Here is an 18,700-nt window from a genome sequence, read left to right as displayed (position 1 = left end):
TTTCATAAGACGATAATCGATAAAATGATTTATATAAAGTGGATCCAGAAATTGTAGCCCGTCTCTGCCGACAATATTTAGATATTTTTCACCCTGTTGGTGGTTTTACTGAGCAGGTGCCACTTTTGTCATACGTTTCTTTTTAAAACATGTTTAGACTGTTCAGAATACAAATCCAGGCTCTGTCACGTTTGACTGTTGTAATTAAACTTTGTAGGTGGGGAAGGTCAGAAAAGGATCCGATCAATTTGTTTTTCCCTCATTTACAGTGACGGAGATAACGGCAGTGCGCCTGGCTCTGGTGTTAATCAAGTTTAATTTGATCTATTTTCACAAGAAAACAGAACAGTTAAAAGCAGGGCTTGTGTTGACCGGATAGTTCTCGTATTTGACCGTTTATTTTGACGGAGAAAGAATAGAAAGAATTACCCCGACGCATGCAGACGAACTGACACTTTATTCGTTTCGCACATCGCAGATGTAGCTAAATCACTCAAGAAAAGATTCCCATCTGAACATGTGAGCTGGACACCGCTCAGCGCAGCTCACTGTCAGCGCGTACTACATAAGGTACACAGCGAGCTGATGATGTGGAGAGGGGCTTGGAGTGCGTTGCAGAACCAGAGCGCATGCGGGAAGATTCCTCCGACTGAAGCGAGACTTGTCACTTAGAAAATGTTCCCTGATTATGAAACTTTGGCTGAATAGTGCTTGTTCCTGTCTCCAATGTGGCGACACATCCAGGAGCCGTCTGAGGAGAATCCCAGAATCTCACATCCTCTTCAGCTCAGAAAGCGCCGATATCAGTGGCGGCTGGCCAGTAGAGGGCGATAGGGCGCCACCCTCCCAGTTTCCCCACTGTTTTTAATTTTTATTTAAAAAAATAAATAAATAAAATTAACAATTATCACATATTCTAAGTTAATTGTGTGTTTTGTAACAAAAATAAATCATATATACATATCTATATTGGTCTCTGCCGGTCTCTGCCGATCTCTGCCGAGCGGTGGAGGCTGTGTGCTGTTTTTCAATCGCCCAAACAGGACGGGACCAGTTGTCCAGTTGCTGACAAGAATATCAAAGGGTAGGAATGGGAATGTATCCAATCAGCGTCGACGTTGTTTCAGAACGTTTCAGAAGCATGATGGGCGATAGAGCTACCGCCAAGGCTTTCATTGGTGTTCGGTAGAACTCGGAGAGTCTCGACTCCAGCACGTTTTTGGTCGTGACTCGTGACGCACATGGAGCAGACGCAGATATGGATGCCAGTGAGCCTACAACCACATGGATACCGGATCTCAGCAGCCACTGAATTCAGTTCGGTCTCTTCTCCAGTATCCGTTCGAGAGGAGAACTATGGTGGAAAAACTTAATGTCAAAGAGCTTGGACCAGATCAGCCCGACGTAAAGATAAGCCAGCAGGACAAGGAGAGAGGTAAACTGTACACACGAGGCTTCTCCCGAAATTGGTACACCAGGAAGCAGTGGCTAGCTGGATGCAATCACGCTAATGCGTTATTTTGCTTTCTGTGTTTGTTATTCAAAACGGCTGGGATCCACAGAAGGTGGATGTGGAACTTGTGTCTCATTGGGGACTCCATTCATTCTCTAACTGAGGAATGCAGCGCATCAGTGCAGCAACAGCCAACAAAGAAACGGAGGACGTTTGGACAGGGAGAACAGCAGCTGGGTGCAGAGGTAAGCTGTACATTACATTTCTGTAAACAAGACAATCAGAGTCAGAAATCCTTGGTTGTCCCACAAACCGGGACATTTGTTTAATAACATGTTTAATGTGCAATAACTGTAAAAACTAATTTCAACACACATACCTATTATACATATTTAATCATGTAAATGTGTATTTCATGTAAATTTGTACATACATCAATCTGACTCCATTTTACTTGTTACACTTCTGCTGCAGCAAACAAATTTCCCAGCTTTTGGGACAATAAAACATTTCTGATTTGTCCCAAAAAGTGGGAAATATGACATTTGTAAGAGGATACTGATGACATTATTTCCTATGAAAGTGTTTCCACTTTCCATAAGTCCTAACAGTGTAAATTTCTGGCATTTTGTCTAAGTGGTGTTTACTACCATTACTGTAACAGTGACCTGCTCATAATTTTTCGTGTTCACTCAAATGTTGAAATTAAACAAAATGTTTTTGTTACTTGCCTCTTGCATTGCCTATTTACCATTTATGGTCGTGTTATTTTATGTGCAATTTATTGCAGTATTTTTCAACCTTGGTCTGCAAGGCAGCGTGCCAATAGTCACACACCTGGATTAATCAGTTTGTCCAATGATGTAAGACAGGAAATAAAAGAGCTGTGCTTAATTCAGGAAATAGTGAAGTTGTGCACAAAGCTCAGAAAGCACAAGTTTGTTAAAAAAAAAAATAGTACAGCCCCACCAAAAATATTTTTCACCAGCCGCCACTGGCCGATATGATTACGCACAAGCGTGACCCGTCAACCCAGTCTCACAGTAAGACCGGGTTGGACCTGTTCAGGTTTACGCAGACAATCTTTACATTTAGAATTATCTTACAGATGTAAAATTAATGCAGTAAAATATAAAGCATTTTATTTAAATATCCATTCATTATTTTACAAGCACAGAGAGCCGCATCAGATGGATGGAAGAGCCGCATGCGGCTCCAGAGCCGCGGGTTGCCGACCCCCGGACTAGGAGAACATGAGGGAAACCTGGAGGGAGCTGGGGACAAAAAGGGCTGGGGACCACAGGAACACAGAACATGACAGTTGCACATGCAAGACACACGGATATCTCTTTTGTCTCTTATTTCCTGCATGAAAAACTCCATATCGTCTTTGTTTGAGAAGGTGAAAATGAAGGGAGACCAGATTTCATCCTCATCCATATCCATGTCGTGTGCAGTCATGAACAGTTCCCGCATTGTGACGGTCATTGCTGCGTCGTCTTCATCCATACTGATGATGTCTGGTGGGATAACCTTTGCAGCTCAGTGTTGTTGGTTTTCCTTCCCCCAGTTCCAGGCCACCATAATGCCTCTCATCACGGGCACATCCTTAATGCAAAATGATAATGAATTCCAATGAACTATGAATGAGTCATGTTCTCTTCATTGAATACAAATAAATAAAACAACCAATTTAAAAACAATAAACATTCACTAGATGCTACATACCTGCATTTATTTTCTTTGGGTGACCTCCAGAGTGTCTGGCTCTGTTGGGGTGGGCTCTCCTTGGGTGACCTCCATCATGTCCGGCTCTGTCTATGCCGGTGAAGGAGGAGGTGTTGCCTGTGCCAGTGGAGGTCCTGTCAGTGGAGGTGGAGGTCCTGTCTGTGCCAGTAGAGGTGGAGGTCCTGTCTGTGCCGGTAGAGGAGGTGGTCCTGTCTGTGCCAGTGGAGGTCCTGTCAGTGGAGGTGAAGGTCCTGTCTAGAAAACTACTAGCCTTGCTTTATGTTATTTATTGCTAATAAAAAAGAATAAACTGACATAAAATAAATGACTAAACATTGATATCGGAACGAAGTAAAATGACCTTATAAAAAACAATCCTTTAATATTTCTCACGAGGAGATATTTGGTTGTAACATCTGCAGCAAAAGAAAAAAAAATGTGGAGACTAAATAAAATAAAAATATGCAGATGCGTTGAAAACTCAAAATAAAATGTGTAACGTGATGAAGGAGCCATTTCTATCCTCTAACAACTGTTCCCTTTTACACAGTGCCAGAGTGCATGAAACAGCCTCAAGGTCATGCATTCGCTTCTAAACTGTTTACGTTCCAGCAATGAAGACAGAAGAATGAAGAATGAACTCTTTTCTTTTAATTAATCAAAGAAATCTATTTTAATAAAGCTAATCCATCAAAGTGTTAGTCAATAATAAGATGTGACCGACCTGTGAAATTAAAATATTAATTACTTTATTATGATCTTAGAAATGATAAGTACTGTGACTTTAAGGTTTCCAACAGGACTCATTTCACGTAGTGTTAAAAAGACATGACACATTCTTTTAACTGATCCAATCAGAATCTTACAGATCTGACGGAGGCGTGCTTCTGACGGTGTTTGGTAATTTTCATTCAACAGTAAACCATAACATCCGAGGTATAAAACTATGCCACGTCAGCTCTAACGCCAGTTCAAAAGCGTTCCAGAGCAAGCGTCGGAGTGGCCAATCCGACCTTTAACTCTTCAACCGAAAGAACCACGACAAGCTGAAAAATCCAGTCGCTATAACAACCAGCGGCAACAACAGCTCCTTTCAGAATAAAAGCTCCACCGACCCAGGCTGGGTCTGAACAGACGTCAATAAAAGTGTCGTGTGCCGGAGGTACCTCAAGACGTGTCTGGTCAGAACCGCGGCTTCTTCTACCAGCTCGGTTTCCAAAGAGGGTCCGCTGGACCTCGGCATTCCTGGTCTACCGAGGACTTCCACAAGGCAGGTAGACGCGACTTGATGGTGTCTCATGCTGTTTCTGAAACTAACCCAAGCTTATTTCAAAACAACATCTTCAGTTCCCGTCAGAACTAATCACTTCTTCGGATTTGCTTGTTCTGATTTACATGACACGTCATCCATTCACCGCCTCATCCATTTTTAGTTACATTATACATTTAGTTTTGAAGTCAGCCTAGTTTAATTTGTTAGTAATAAAATTCTTAACTTTTAAACTTGACTCTCTCTATTCTGTTGTCTCTGAGTGAATGCGTAACAGTTACATAATCTCTGCATTAAAAAGATCCCATCTTCTGGTTTAAATAACCCTCGATCCGTAAGGTTGATTTCATATTTACTATGGAATCCCACGCCTTACGGCTCATTAAATAAAAGGTAAGAACCTCTCAATTCAATTCAATTCAAATTCAATTCAAAAATACTTTATTAATCCCAGAGGGAAATTGATTTCTCTCATTTTCCTTACAAATGTTTGGCAGAACAGAAAAATATTTACATCAGAATGTTCTAAAGAGCACGGATTGTGCATTGTACTATGCATTAAAAATGGGGGGAAAACGTTCTGTCTTTCATCGTATACTTTTTGTCAATATAAACATTTAGTTATTATATATTATATAATTATATATTATACAGCCAATTTTTACATTCATGAAATAAAAAAAGTATAAAAACTCAGAAAATTATTATGCTTTCTTAAAACTGTATTGAGATTGGTCAGGTTTATAAAAAGTAAGAAATTGAATTTCTGAACAAATTATAAGACATTACAGCTAGAAAACAGTGATGTGATGAGTGTATGATGTAGTGTAATGTGATGTGTGAATGTGATGCTTATCAGAACCCTCGTATCTGGAAGAAACTGAGTTCTGAGTGTGATTGAATTTGGTCTGCAATAAACTAAAGTTGATTTCTACTGAAACGGCATCAAACGAAATCATGTCGTGTCTACGCACCCCTGAGGAGACTCTCTTTTGGATCCGAGATGTCGGGATTTGGGGGTGGGGGTGACCCCAAGGCACTGAAGTTCATAGATTAACCGCAATATGACCAAATCAGTCCAGAGTCATCTCCCAGATCACAACAGCATGGAGGTTGGTTGTGTCTAAGAATGGACTCTGAAGGAGTCGGAGCTGTCAGCCTTATTCTGAAGAAACCGTTTGCTGTGTCATCTTGCAGGCAGACTTTGACAGCTTGTCAAAGGATGCGGTGGTTCGATGAGTTTATTCCGGGTTGGCCAGTCTGTGTCAGGGTCTGCTCCTACCCCTTTGACTCTTACTCTCTCCTGCCCCTAATTAGTTAGTTATTGGACTCACCTGCCCCTTGTTAACCTGCCCATGTGTTTCTGATTGTTCCCTGTGTATTTATACCTCCCGTCTCGCATATGTCCCTTGTCGGATCATTGTTGTAGTTTGTTGTTGTTTCTCCACCTTGTCTCGTTGCTCCTGTTGTATCCTCAGTCATTAAATAAATTGTATGTTATCTGAGCCTGCATTTCTGCCTCCTGGTCAGCTCCACCACACATGGTCCGCCGCCATCCACACCGCAACATGACAAAATGATTCGACCAACATAGGCCTGTGATGAACTCTAACATCTGCCTGGAGGATTAATTATTTTTTTGCTTTTTCTCCGTCCAGCGGAAGGAGATTCTGACTCGTGGGGTTTCGACGCATCCTACCTGTTTCCAGGGTGGTCGAACCCATTGAGGGGTCTTGGCGCATCCTAACTGTTTCCGGAGTGGTCAAACCATTCTCCTTTCCTGCTGTCTGCCCCATCCTGTTTTTCCCACGGAAGCTGCAGGTCCTGGAGTTTTGGTGGAGTCAAACCCCCTACGCACGCCAACATTCTCCGGGGTGGTAGGGCTGGTCTCCCTGCTCCTGTTCTGCTTCCCTTCACCTGAGCCTCCGCCTGTGGACCCAGCGTATCCTGACGTGCACCTGCTCTGACCGTTTGTCAAGTACCTGCCGCCGATCCTGGTTTCCTCGCGTCGCTCCTTCAGTACATAAACTTCCAGGTCCACGCCTGTGGGGCCTACGCCTGCAGGGTCTACGCCTGCAGGGTTCACGCCTGCAGGTCTCCCACGTTGCAGCCTCTTCTGAGTCCCACGTTGCAGCCTCTTCGGAGTCCCATGCTGCAGCCTCTTTGGACTCCCACGCTGCAGCCTCTTCAGAGTCCCAGGCTGCAGCCTCTTCCAAGTCCCACGCTGCAGCCTCTTCCGAGTCCCACGTTGCAGCCTCTTCCGAGTCCCACGTTGCAGACTCTTCCGAGTCCCACGCTGCAGCCTCTTCAGAGTCCCGCTGCTGCAGCCTCTTCAGAGTCCCGCTGCTGCTGAGTTCTATGCCTGCTGCCGCAGAGTCCCAGTGTCTGCAGAGTCAATGTTCCCGAGTTCCCGAGTATACGTTCCAGAGTCTACTTTCTTGAGTTCCCGAGTTCACTTTCCCGAGTTCCAGAGTCTACGTTCCCGAGTTCCAGAGGAACTGTTAGATTCTGCTCCTACCCCTCTGACTCTTACTCTCTCCTGCCCCTGATTGGTTAGTTATTGGACTCACCTGCCCCTTGTTAACCTGCCCATGTGTTTCTGATTGTTCCCTGTGTATTTATACCTCCCGTCTTGCATGTGTCCCTTGTCGGATCATTGTTGTAGTTTGTTGTTGTTTCTCCACCTTGTCTCGTTGCTCCTGTTGTATCCTCAGTCATTAAATCCATTTTATGTTATCTGAGCCTGCATTTCTGCCTCCTGGTCAGCTCCACCACACATGGTCCGCTGCCATCCACACCGCAACGTGACAGTCCGGAATTCTGCTCAAACTGAATCAACTCAGGAAGGTATTCTAGTTTTAATAATGCTATGTTATGATTTACTGACAAATCAGAATTTGACATGTTAAGGAGGATTTACCAACAAACCTCAGACACTAACCCCTTTCTCAGAGATACAGGATGCTCTGATTTGTGAATAAGACAGCAATGTGTCATGAGATTATACATGGGTGTCGCTGCTCATGCGGTCAACTTGTGTTGCAGCAGTATAGGTTTTTTAATCGGCTTATCTGGATATTTATTAGCTTTTTTTTTCTTTGCTTTTTTAAAATAAGTTTTAGTTCTTTTGATGTTTCCCTGTACACATCTTATATGTATTTGGCACCTTAAATGTGCTGTCTTTGGAGACTTCCTGGATGCTAAATATAGCCTCGCTCAGGCACTAGCTGAAGCTTTGTTTACTTACCTGGCTTCCCTTTCTTTTCCCTCTATCTCCGCTGACTCCTTACTCTGGACTACAACTTCTTCTGGAATGGATATTCTGAGGATCCTGGCAATTGTAGGGACATTCTGCCTCATCTCTTATGAGATTGTGTCTGCTGTTAGAAGTTGGCTACCTGACGAACCGCGCCTCATCTACCACAGAGACCAGCTGGTGCAACTTGGATGAAAAACCCACCTCATGACAAACACGGACTGCTTTCCAGAAGAAATCATTCGCAAAAACTTCTCCAACCAGCAAAGACCTACATAAAATAAGGTAACCAGAAGGAGAAGGAAGAAAGGTGGTGTTAGAGCCAGTCTCAAAAGAGAGACTCTTAAACAGCGGGCCCTCCCTTCCATCATTTTGGCTAACATGCGTTCTCTCTGATGGTCTTTTGGTCTCACTGAATTGTCGTATTGCCCTGTGACAAAGAACCACATGTTTATTTCCTCTGTGTCTGATGAGGCCTTTAATGGGTGGGCCACTAGAGGCTTACATGTTCTATATGACATGTACCCCCATTGAACAACTAGTGGTCAACATTCATATTCACAACTCACAGTTTTTTAGGTACTTGCAGCTGAGACACTTTGCCAAGTCTAACTTTAGCCTCTTTTAGAAAACAATGACGCCAATTTGTTGCAATGTTTGTTTTGTGTTGAATATTTAAAGAAAATAGGTTAAAAAAAAGACCTCGTTCAAAGATGCATTTACTTGTTCTCATTTAATGGGATTATGTTTGAAACAGGATTTGTAATTCAACTTCTGTCATGAAGAAGAAGAAGAAGAAGAAGAAGAAGAAGAAGAAGAAGAACAAAATAGCATTTCTATAGCGCCTCTCAAGATAAAAATCATGAGGAGCTTCACCAAAAGAAAAAATGTAAAAATATAAAAAATAATTTAGAAAATGTTTAAAATATATTTTAAATGAGCAAAAAATAGATAATTGTGATAAAAAACGTAAAGAAAGAGAGAGAGTGAATAGATAAGAGGGAAATCAGTGGATCCTGAGGGAGGTGGAATAGGTGGGGAGAGCAGAATAAAGAGAGAGTGGTGAAGAAGGTCATACAAAAGCCAGCCTGAACAAGTGAGTCTTCAGCTGCTTTTAAAAGGAGACCACTGAGTCCACTGATCTCAGGCTCAGGGGGAGAGAGGTCCAGAGTCTGGGGGCCACAGCAGCAAATGATCTGTCATCTTTGACCTTTAGCCTGGTGCTGCACAACCAGTAGTCTTTGATCACTGGACCTCAGGGACCTGCTGGGGGTGTAGGGACTAAGAAGATCACCAATGTAAGATGGTGCTTGTCCATGTAAGGCCCTAAAGACCAGAACCAGGATCTTGAAATGAACCCTGAAGTTGACTGGCAGCCAGTGAAGCTGGAGGAGAAGCGGGGTGATGTGGGTGTGTTTGGAGGACTTGGTCAGAAGCCGAGCACAGGCGTTCTGAACCACCTGTAGACGGTTCAGGGAGGTTCTGCTCAGACACGTGAAAAGAGAGTTACAGTAGTCTAAGCATGAGGAAGGTGTGGAGAACACTCAAGTTCAGAGCGGGACAGAAATGGGACTCAGCTTAGCAACGTTCCTAAAATGGAAGAAGGAAGAGCGAACAAGAGAACATGAGGGAAAACGTTGGAGGAAAAGAGGTAAATGAGCAGGAATACAGGTGAGAATAAGACTTCTCTTAAAGCGTGGTTTATCTAGTAAACATCGGCGTGTTCTTCTAGCTTCTCTTCCTTTGTTTGGCGACTTGAGCGCCACTTCCGCATTCCCGCCAGGCCGTATTGCGGCGAGCTTTCTCCGTCCAAGTTTTTTAAGGTTGGTTTATCCTCATTCCTCAGTGGTTTCTCCTCCTGTTCCCTCCATAAGTGGTTTTTATAAACACTGTGGATGTAACCCTGCTAATGTACGTCCACTAACTCCAGCTGTTTCTGTAGTTTCTGATTCCTCCACCTCACTCAGCATGCTGTTGTTGGTTCTTTTGGCTGAAGAGGAAAGTTACGGATTGGCCGGTTTTGGTTTATGGTCGAATGAAAAGATGACAGATTTACCAAGCACCACCAAAACCACGCCTCCGTCAGATCTGGCAGATTCTGATTGGATCAGTAAAAGCAATGTGTCGTCTCTTAACGCTATGTGAGATCAGTCCTAATGAAAACATTTAAAGTCGTCGTCGTCATCCTCTGCTTATCCGGGTCCGGGTTGCGGGGGCAGCATCCAAACTAGGGAGCTCCAGACCGTCCTCTCCCCGGCCACCTCCACCAGTTCCTCCAGCAGGACCCTAAGGCATTCCCGGACCAGAGTGGAGATGTAACCTCTCCAACGTGTCCTGGGTCGACCCGGGGGCCTCCTGCCAGCAGGACATGCCCGAAACACCTCCCCAGGGAGGCATCCTGACCAGATGCCCAAACCACCTCAACTGACTCCTTTCAATCCAGAGGAGCAGCGGTTCTACTACGAGTCCCTCCCGAATGTCCGAGCTCCTCACCCTATCTCTAAAGCTGAGCCCGGCCACCCTACGGAGGAAACTCATTTCGGCCGCTTGTATCCGCGATCTCGTTCTGTCGGTCATTACCCAAAGCTCATGACCATAGGTGAGGATTGGGACGTAGGTCAACCGGTAAATCGAGAGCCTGGCTTTCTGGCTCAGCTCCCTCTTCACCACGACAGATCGGCTCAGCGTCCGCATCACTGCAGACGCCGAACCAATCTGCCTGTCGATCTCCCGATCCCTCCTACCCTCACTCGTGAACAAGTCCCTGAGATACTAAAACTCCTCCACTCTAGGTAGGACCTCTCCCCCGACCCGGAGTTGGCAAGCCACCCTTTTCCGGTCGAAAAACATGGGCTCCGATTTGGAGGTGCTGATCCTCATCCCAGCATCCCTTCACACTCGGTTGCGAACCTACCCAGCAAGAGCTGAAGGTCAGAGCTGGATGAAGCTAGGAGGACCACATCATCCGCAAAAAGCAGAGACGAGATTCTCCTGCCACAAAACTCGACACACTCCACACCACGGCTGCGCCTAGAAATTCTGTCCATAAAGGTAATGAACAGAACCGGTGACAAAGGACAGCCATGGTGGAGTCCAACCCTCACCGGGAACAGGTCCGACTTACTACCGGCTATGCGGACCAAACTCACGCTCCTCTGGAAAAGGGACTGAATGGCCCTTAACAGAAAGCCACCCACCCCATACTCCTTGAGCGTCCCACAGGGTGCCCCTGACATTTAAAATCATACTACTGTACCGTGGTTAATCTACATACTAGGATTTAACACTGTTTGCATCAGTTTGGTTAGATCTTGAGAAAAGATTGGACATTAGCATATGAACTTATATTATGCACAAATATCTAGGATATTAATGCAATCGATAGAAGTTCATACACTAACTGTCTTGGTCTATATTTTAATCCAATGATTAATGTTTAATTTAAGATAATTAAATGTAATAGCAAAAGTTTATTTATTGATTTGGAAGTTAAAGGAATCTTTGCTTATTCAATAACCAAAATACACACCATTCTGTGTTTCATTTCAAAGAAGAGTCAGGTTTTTAAAAAGTTAAGAATTTATTACTAACACTTTAAAAAATGACCATTTGAATTGACAATTTGTAACTGACAATTTGAAACAGCTTGATATTAAAACTTGTAATTAAACAAACCTGTGTCTGGATGGAAAACTAAGGTGGAATGCGAGGTTTGGATGTGTGAATGAATCTCACCCAGTTCAGGAGACCCTCCTTGGATCGGAGATGTCAGGGAGATCGTTTCGTCCGGGCACGAGGTTGGTAGAGAGACCTCGGTGCGCCTCAAATCGGTCCCGAGATGTCTCCGTGGGTCACACGACTGATGAAACTATTTGCGTCTCAAAATCAATAACTCTGAAGGAGTTTTTGCATCAGCTGGAAACAGGTGTGTCTATTCGAAGCAATTCTATCGGCGTGACAGAATGCTTAGTGAGGCTGGGGCGGCCGTCCCTCATCCTCTGGTGGGTTCAAGAACTGATGTTCAGCTGCGGAGTTTTGGTTTTAACAAAACCTCAGAACACGCCCTCTCAGCGTCAGAAAGCTTGATGTTATGGAATAAAGACATGTGAGGTGGTTAACCTTTACCCTGGATTCACCCTCTGCATGAGATGGTTAACATGCAAATGACCTTCTGGTTTACTGAACACACATTACCAGTGTTGGGAGTAACGCGGTACAAAAGTAATTAACTACTGTAATGCATTGCTTTTTGCTGTAATGTGGTAATGTAAGGCATTACAGGGAAAGAAAATGGTAATGTTTACTCGGTACAATTGTCAGTAACGTGGTAATTACAATGCATTTTTAAACCCAGAATCAAGATGTGTTCCTTAAAAATTCAAATTGCGGGAAACCCGAAAAAAGTTCCAGTATCTACATATATGACGTCATTTATGGACTCAGCTTTGCGGGCATTCTATGAGCAAAGAGGACGCAGCGGTAATGGCTCAAATACTGCAGCTGCGTCCTGCGTGCGGCCGCTGTTATATTCACAAAACCGCTCCACCAAAACAAAGTAATTCGTTTGCGATTGTTTATATCAGCCCGTATTCTCTGGTACTTCATGTAATTTTCAGCTGAGTTCATAATCTGTGCGCCGGTGATTTCAACTCATTGCTGCTGGAGCGCAGCTCGAAGCTTTTTTATTTATTTACTAATTTTTTTTTGCGTTCGGTAGAACCCTTTGGCTGATTAGTTAGAAAGTAGGAAATCTAGGAAACTGTTTTTCTGGAAGACGGAGAAAACATGCAGCATGCAGGAAGGTTAGAGAAAGAAAGGGCAGGAAGTTATTCAAAATCAAGAAAACAAAACAAAGTGCTTGAAAAGAAAAAAGTAGGTAGATTTATCCCCAATACACATGTTTACCAGTGAAAAGCAATAATATATAAGCATTTATTATTTATACATGTGATAGAATCAGATCACCCCAGAAGTCAGTCCCACATCCAGGGCCGTATCAAGGCGTTTGGGGACCAAGGCAAATATAGGCTTGGAGCCCCCACCACCTCACTCCCTGCTCAGTTATTCTAAGATGGCAGCGTGCTGAGAGTACAGATTGTTGTTGCTTTTATTTCATGAAAACAATCATTTAAAGCACTGTTATTATATCTGACTGTTTTTAACAGCAATCCTAGCTCAGACACCACATCACTTTCCATCGGATGTGTCATGAGCTCACTGAGCGTCACATTACCAGATTCATATTGAAGTTGTTTTGGTGAAAGTTACTTCAAGTAATGCAAAAGTAGTGTAATGCCTTACATTTTAAAATCAGTAATATTGTAATGTAATTAATTACTTTTAAATGAGGGTAACAAGTAATAAATAATGCATTACAGTTTTGAAGTAACTTGCCCAACACTGCACATTACTGATTATCATAAACAACAATTATTATTATTACCCAAAGCATAACAAGTCATTCCAGTAATTAAACACATTTATACTGAACCAAGATGATTATTTATGATGATTGTAATAAACAGTAATAAAGTCAAAGAGTTTATTAAAATTATTATTTAAAAATTATTATTTTAAAATCTTGAAGTGTCCTTCATCTTGGGACGGAACAGCAGCAGATAAAGATGGTGTCTAGCAGACATCACGGCTCCTGGGTTAATCTGTGGGACAAAGTTACAGCTCAACCCAGCTTGACCCAGCTGGGAAAGTGCGACCTTTGGTTCACAAATTAGAGGCCATTCATGATGCTACATTACTTATTATATTATATAGGATTATCTTCGTCTTCGTCTTTCTCCGCTTATCCGGGTCCGGGTCGCGGGGGCAGCATCCCAATTAGGGAGCTCCAGGCCGTCCTCTCCCCGGCCTTGTCCACCAGCTCCTCCGGCAGGACCCCAAGGCGTTCCCGGACCAGATTGGAGATGTAACCTCTCCAACGTGTCCTGGGTCGACCCGGGGGCCTTCTGCCGGCAGGACATGCCCGAAACACCTCCCCGGGGAGGCGTCCAGGAGGCATCCTGACCAGATGCCCAAACCACCTCAACTGGCTCCTTTCGATCCGGAGGAGCAGCGGTTCTACTCCGAGTCCCTCCCGAATGTCCGAGCTCCTCACCCTATCTCTAAGGCTGAGCCCGGCCACCCTACGGAGGAAACTCATTTCGGCCGCTTGTATCCGCGATCTCGTTCTTTCGGTCATTACCCAAAGCTCATGACCATAGGTGAGGATTGGGACGTAGATCGACCGGTAAATCGAGAGCCTGGCTTTCTGGCTCAGCTCCCTCTTCCCCACGACAGATCGGCTCAGCGTCCGCATCACTGCAGACGCCGAACCAATCCGCCTGTCGATCTCCCGATCCCTCCTACCCTCACTCGTGAACAAGACCCCGAGATACTTAAACTCCTCCACTTGAGGTAGGACCTCTCCCCCGACCCGGAGGTGGCAAGCCACCCTTTTCCGGTCGAGAACCATGGTCTCAGATTTGGAGGTGCTGATCCTCATCCCAGCCGCTTCACATTCGGCCGCGAACCTACCCAGCAAGAGCTGAAGGTCAGAGCTGGATGAAGCTAGGAGGACCACATCATCCGCAAAAAGCAGAGACGAGATTCTCCTGCCACCAAACTCGACACACTCCACACCACGGCTGCGTCTAGAAATTCTGTCCATAAAAGTGATGAACAGAACCGGTGACAAAGGGCAGCCCTGGCGGAGTCCAACCCTCACTGGGAACAGGTCCGACTTACTACCGGCTATGCGGACCAAACTCACGCTCCTCTGGTAAAGGGACTGAATGGCCCTTAACAGAAAGCCACCCACCCCATACTCCTGGAGCGTCCCCCACAGGATGCCCCTGGGGACACGGTCATAAGCCTTCTCCAAATCCACAAAGCACATGTGGATTGCTTGGGCAAACTCCCATGCCCCCTCCATCACCCTTGCAAGGGTATAGAGCTGGTCCACAGTTCCACGGCCAGGACGAAAACCACATTGCTCCTCCTCTATCTGAGATTCAACTATCGATCGGACCCTCCTCTCCAGTACCTTGGCGTAGACCTTTCCAGGGAGGCTGAGGAGTGTGATCCCCCTATAGTTGGAACACACCCTCAGGTCACCCTTCTTAAAGATGGGGACCACCACCCCGGTCTGCCACTCCCTAGGAACTGCCCCCGATGACCACGCAATGTTGTAGAGACGTGTCAACCATGACAGCCCTACAACATCCATAGCCTTGAGATACCCAGGACGAACCTCATCCGCCCCCGGGGCTCCGCCGCTGTGTAGTTGTTTGACTACCTCAGCAACTTCTGCCCCCGAGATCGGACAGTCCATCCCCAGGCCTCGCAGCTCTGGTTCCTCCTCGGAATGCGCATTGGTGGGATTGAGGAGCTCCTCAAAGTATTCCTTCCACCGTCCGACTATAGCCTCAGTTGACGTCAGCAGCTCCCCATCCCCACTGTAAACAGTGTGAGCGAGTTGCTGCCTTCCTCTCCTGAGGCGCCGGACAGTTTGCCAGAACCTCTTTGGAGCCGATCGATAGTCTTTCTCCATGGCCTCACCAAACTCCTCCCACGCCCGAGATTTTGCCTCGGCAACTGCCACTGCTGCACCCCGCTTGGCTATCCGGTACCTGTCTGCTGCCTCCGGAGACCCACAGACCAGCCACGCCCTGTAGGCCTCCTTCTTCAGCCTGACGGCTCCACGAACCTCTGGTGTGTGTGTGTGTGTGTGTGCGTGCTTGACCAAGATGGCGGTGCGCACGGACGCAGCGGCTCATGGCTCCCAGCAACTAGGCACAATTGTTTGTCTTTTAGTTTGTCTTGTTTTATTAGCCCACTTCTGCCATGGACTTATTAAATACTCACCCCAGGAGATATTGGCCATCAAATCTCAGCTAAATGCTAAAGTAACAGCTGAATTCACCTGGACATACGATATTCCACCAGAGATAGCCAGACCAGCCGGAGCTCCGTGGACTATTGTCGGCTCTGCAAGGCGTCGCAGACGGCATAGAGACAGGAAACAGAAGCGAGGCTGCCAAGCAGGCCTACTAGCACAACTAAGGAGGAAACCACACCGCCCGCCGCTACCATCCATTCTGCTCCTAAATGCCCAGTCTCTTGCCAACAAAATGGATGATCTGCAATCACAGCTTGCTTACAACCGCACCATTTGTGATTGTTGTTTGCTGATTATTACTGAATCCTGGCTCCACCCACACATTCCAGACGCCTGCGTTGAGCTAAGCGGCTATGTGCTCCATCGCCTCGATCGGGATAAAAGCTCCGGTAAGACCAGAGGAGGAGGACTCTGCATTTATGTGCATGAGGACTGGTGCCGAAACAGCAGAGTAATAAATACCTTTTGCTCATCTGACTTGGAGGCTCTGTCTGTCCAGTGCAGACCATTCTATCTGCCACGGGAGCTAACGCTAGTCATTGCTACTGCTGTTTATATCCCACCAAATGCTAACGTTAGCTCTGCACTCACCCAGCTTCATCACTTTTTAACCAAACAGCAGCAGGCTCATCCAGAGGGAGTGCACATAATAGCTGGGGACTTTAACAAAGCATGCTTAAAAACTGTTTTCCCCAAACTCCACCAACATGTCAAGTTTGCAACCCGGGGTAAAAATACACTGGGCCGTGTATATACCAACATCAAGCATTCTTAAAGAGCTACACCTCTTCCCCATCTTGGACAGTCTGACCACCTCTCCATGTTTCTCGTCCCAGCCTACACTCCCCTCAGGAAACAAACAAAGCCCACAACACACACCATCACCACGTTACCTGCTGAAGCCCTCCCTCAGCTACAGGACTGCTTTGCCCGCACAGACTGGAGAGTAGTTGAACAACAGGACCTGGAGGCACACACAGAGACGGTGCTATCCTACATCAGAACCTGTGTAGAAAATGTCACAGTGACCAAACAGATTCGGATCTTCCCAAATAGGAAGCCCTGGATGACATCAGAGGTCCAGGCTGTAATCAGAGCCCACAATGTTGCCTTCAAGTCAGGTAACAGCAACTTGTACCGCACAGCCAGAACTAGTCTGAGGAAGGGCATTCACCAGGCAAAGAGAGTCTACAGGAGGAAAGTAGAAGACCTCTTTCACAACAACAATCCCCGGAAGATGTGGAAGGGGATCCAGACTCTGACCAACTACAGAGGCCACACTCTGTCCAACACTGGCAGCAGCAGAACACAGGCAGAGGAGCTAAACAACTTCTTTGCTCATTTTGAAACCACTGCCCACCCACTTTTGCAACCCCCTCACAACATGAGAAACCCCACTCCTCCCTCTCTCATCCTCCAGGAACATGAGGTGAGAAGAACATTGAGAGCAGTAAACCCCAGGAAAGCTGCCGGACCAGACGGCATACCAGGGATCGTGGTCAAGGAGTGTGCCAATGAGCTGGCAGGTATCCTTACCAAGTTGTTTAACCTCTCCCTGTCTCATGCTTCAGTCCCAAGCTGCCTCAAGTCTGCAACAATTACTCCCATCCCCAAAAAAATCTTCCATAGACAGCTTAAATGACTATGACCGGTTGCCCTCACACCTGTAATCACAAAGTGTCTGGAGCGACTTATCTCCAATCACATCCAAGCCTGTCTCCCCACCTCCTTCGACCCCCTTCAGTTTGCCTACCGGGGAAACAGATCAACAGAGGATGCCATCGCCCTGACGCTGCACACAACACTGAGCCACCTAGAGACCAGAGGAAGCTACATCAGGATGCTCTTTGTTGACTTCGGTTCAGCTTTCAATACCATCATCCCAGACATTCTTATCTCAAAACTGCTGAGCCTTCAGATCCCTCCCTCCACCTGCCACTGGATAAAAGACTTTCTCACAAATCGACCACAGCATGTTAAACTTGGCTCCCATCTCTCCTCCTCCATCCTGCTCAGTACTGGCTCTCCTCAGGGCTGTGTGCTAAGCCCCCTACTGTACACTCTGTACACATCGGACTGTACTGCATCCCACCCATCCACTGCCATCTTTAAGTTTGCAGATGACACCACTGGGGTCGGCCTCATCACAGACGGAGACGAAGCAGAGTACAGGGCAGAGGTCAGTAATCTGTCAAGGTGGTGCTCAGATAACAACCTCACTCTGAATATACAAAAAACAAAAGAGCTCATTCTGGATTTCAGAAGACACCGTCACACACACGCCCCTCTCCTCATAAATGGAGAATGTGTGGACCGTGTCCCCTCCATCAGGTTCCTCGGCACCATCATCTCTGCTGACCTGTCCTGGTCTGCCAACACCAGAGCTCTAGTTAAAAAGGCTCAGCAGCGGCTGCACTTTCTCCGGGTCTTGAGATGGTGTGGCCTGGATCAGTAACTGCTGCTGGCTTTCTACCACTGCTCCGTGGAGAGCACCTTCACCTACTGTCTCAGTGTGTGGTATGCAGCCTCCACTGCTGAGGACAGGAAGGCTGTTCAGAGGACAATAAACACTGCCCAGAAGATTACTGGCTGCACCCTGCCATCCCTGGAGGCCATCTCCAGAACCCGCTGCCTGAAGAGAACCGCTGCTATCCTCCGTGACGCCACCCACCCTGCCCACTGCCTGTTTGAACTGTTGCCCTCAGGGTGCCGCTTCAGGTCAGTTAAATCACATACCACCAGACTTTCCAACAGCTTCTTCCCTTGGGCCATCAGAACATTCAACACAACAGCACCATTCAACCCCCCACATCCCCATCAGTAATGTGGACTAATCATTGAACAATAAGCTGTGATACTCCAGCTAAATTTAGGGTATCGACCTGCTTGGTCTTTACTGTGTTTAATCAGAAGATTCTAGGATTCTTTGTTTTATTCAGGGATTGTAAACACTTCGTTTTGATTCAGAAAAGAGTCAGGTTTATAAAAGTAAGAATTTATTTTTTAAACAATTAAAACATGACAGGTTAACTAACATTTACTGTGAGTGGATGGATCTAGATGGAGTAGGTGTAGTGTATGGTGCCTATGTGTGAATGC

This window comes from Nothobranchius furzeri, chromosome 13 (genome assembly GCF_043380555.1).
Source record: "Nothobranchius furzeri strain GRZ-AD chromosome 13, NfurGRZ-RIMD1, whole genome shotgun sequence".
NCBI classification, from domain to species: Eukaryota; Metazoa; Chordata; class Actinopteri; order Cyprinodontiformes; family Nothobranchiidae; genus Nothobranchius; species Nothobranchius furzeri.
This window is presented reverse-complemented; position numbering follows the sequence as displayed.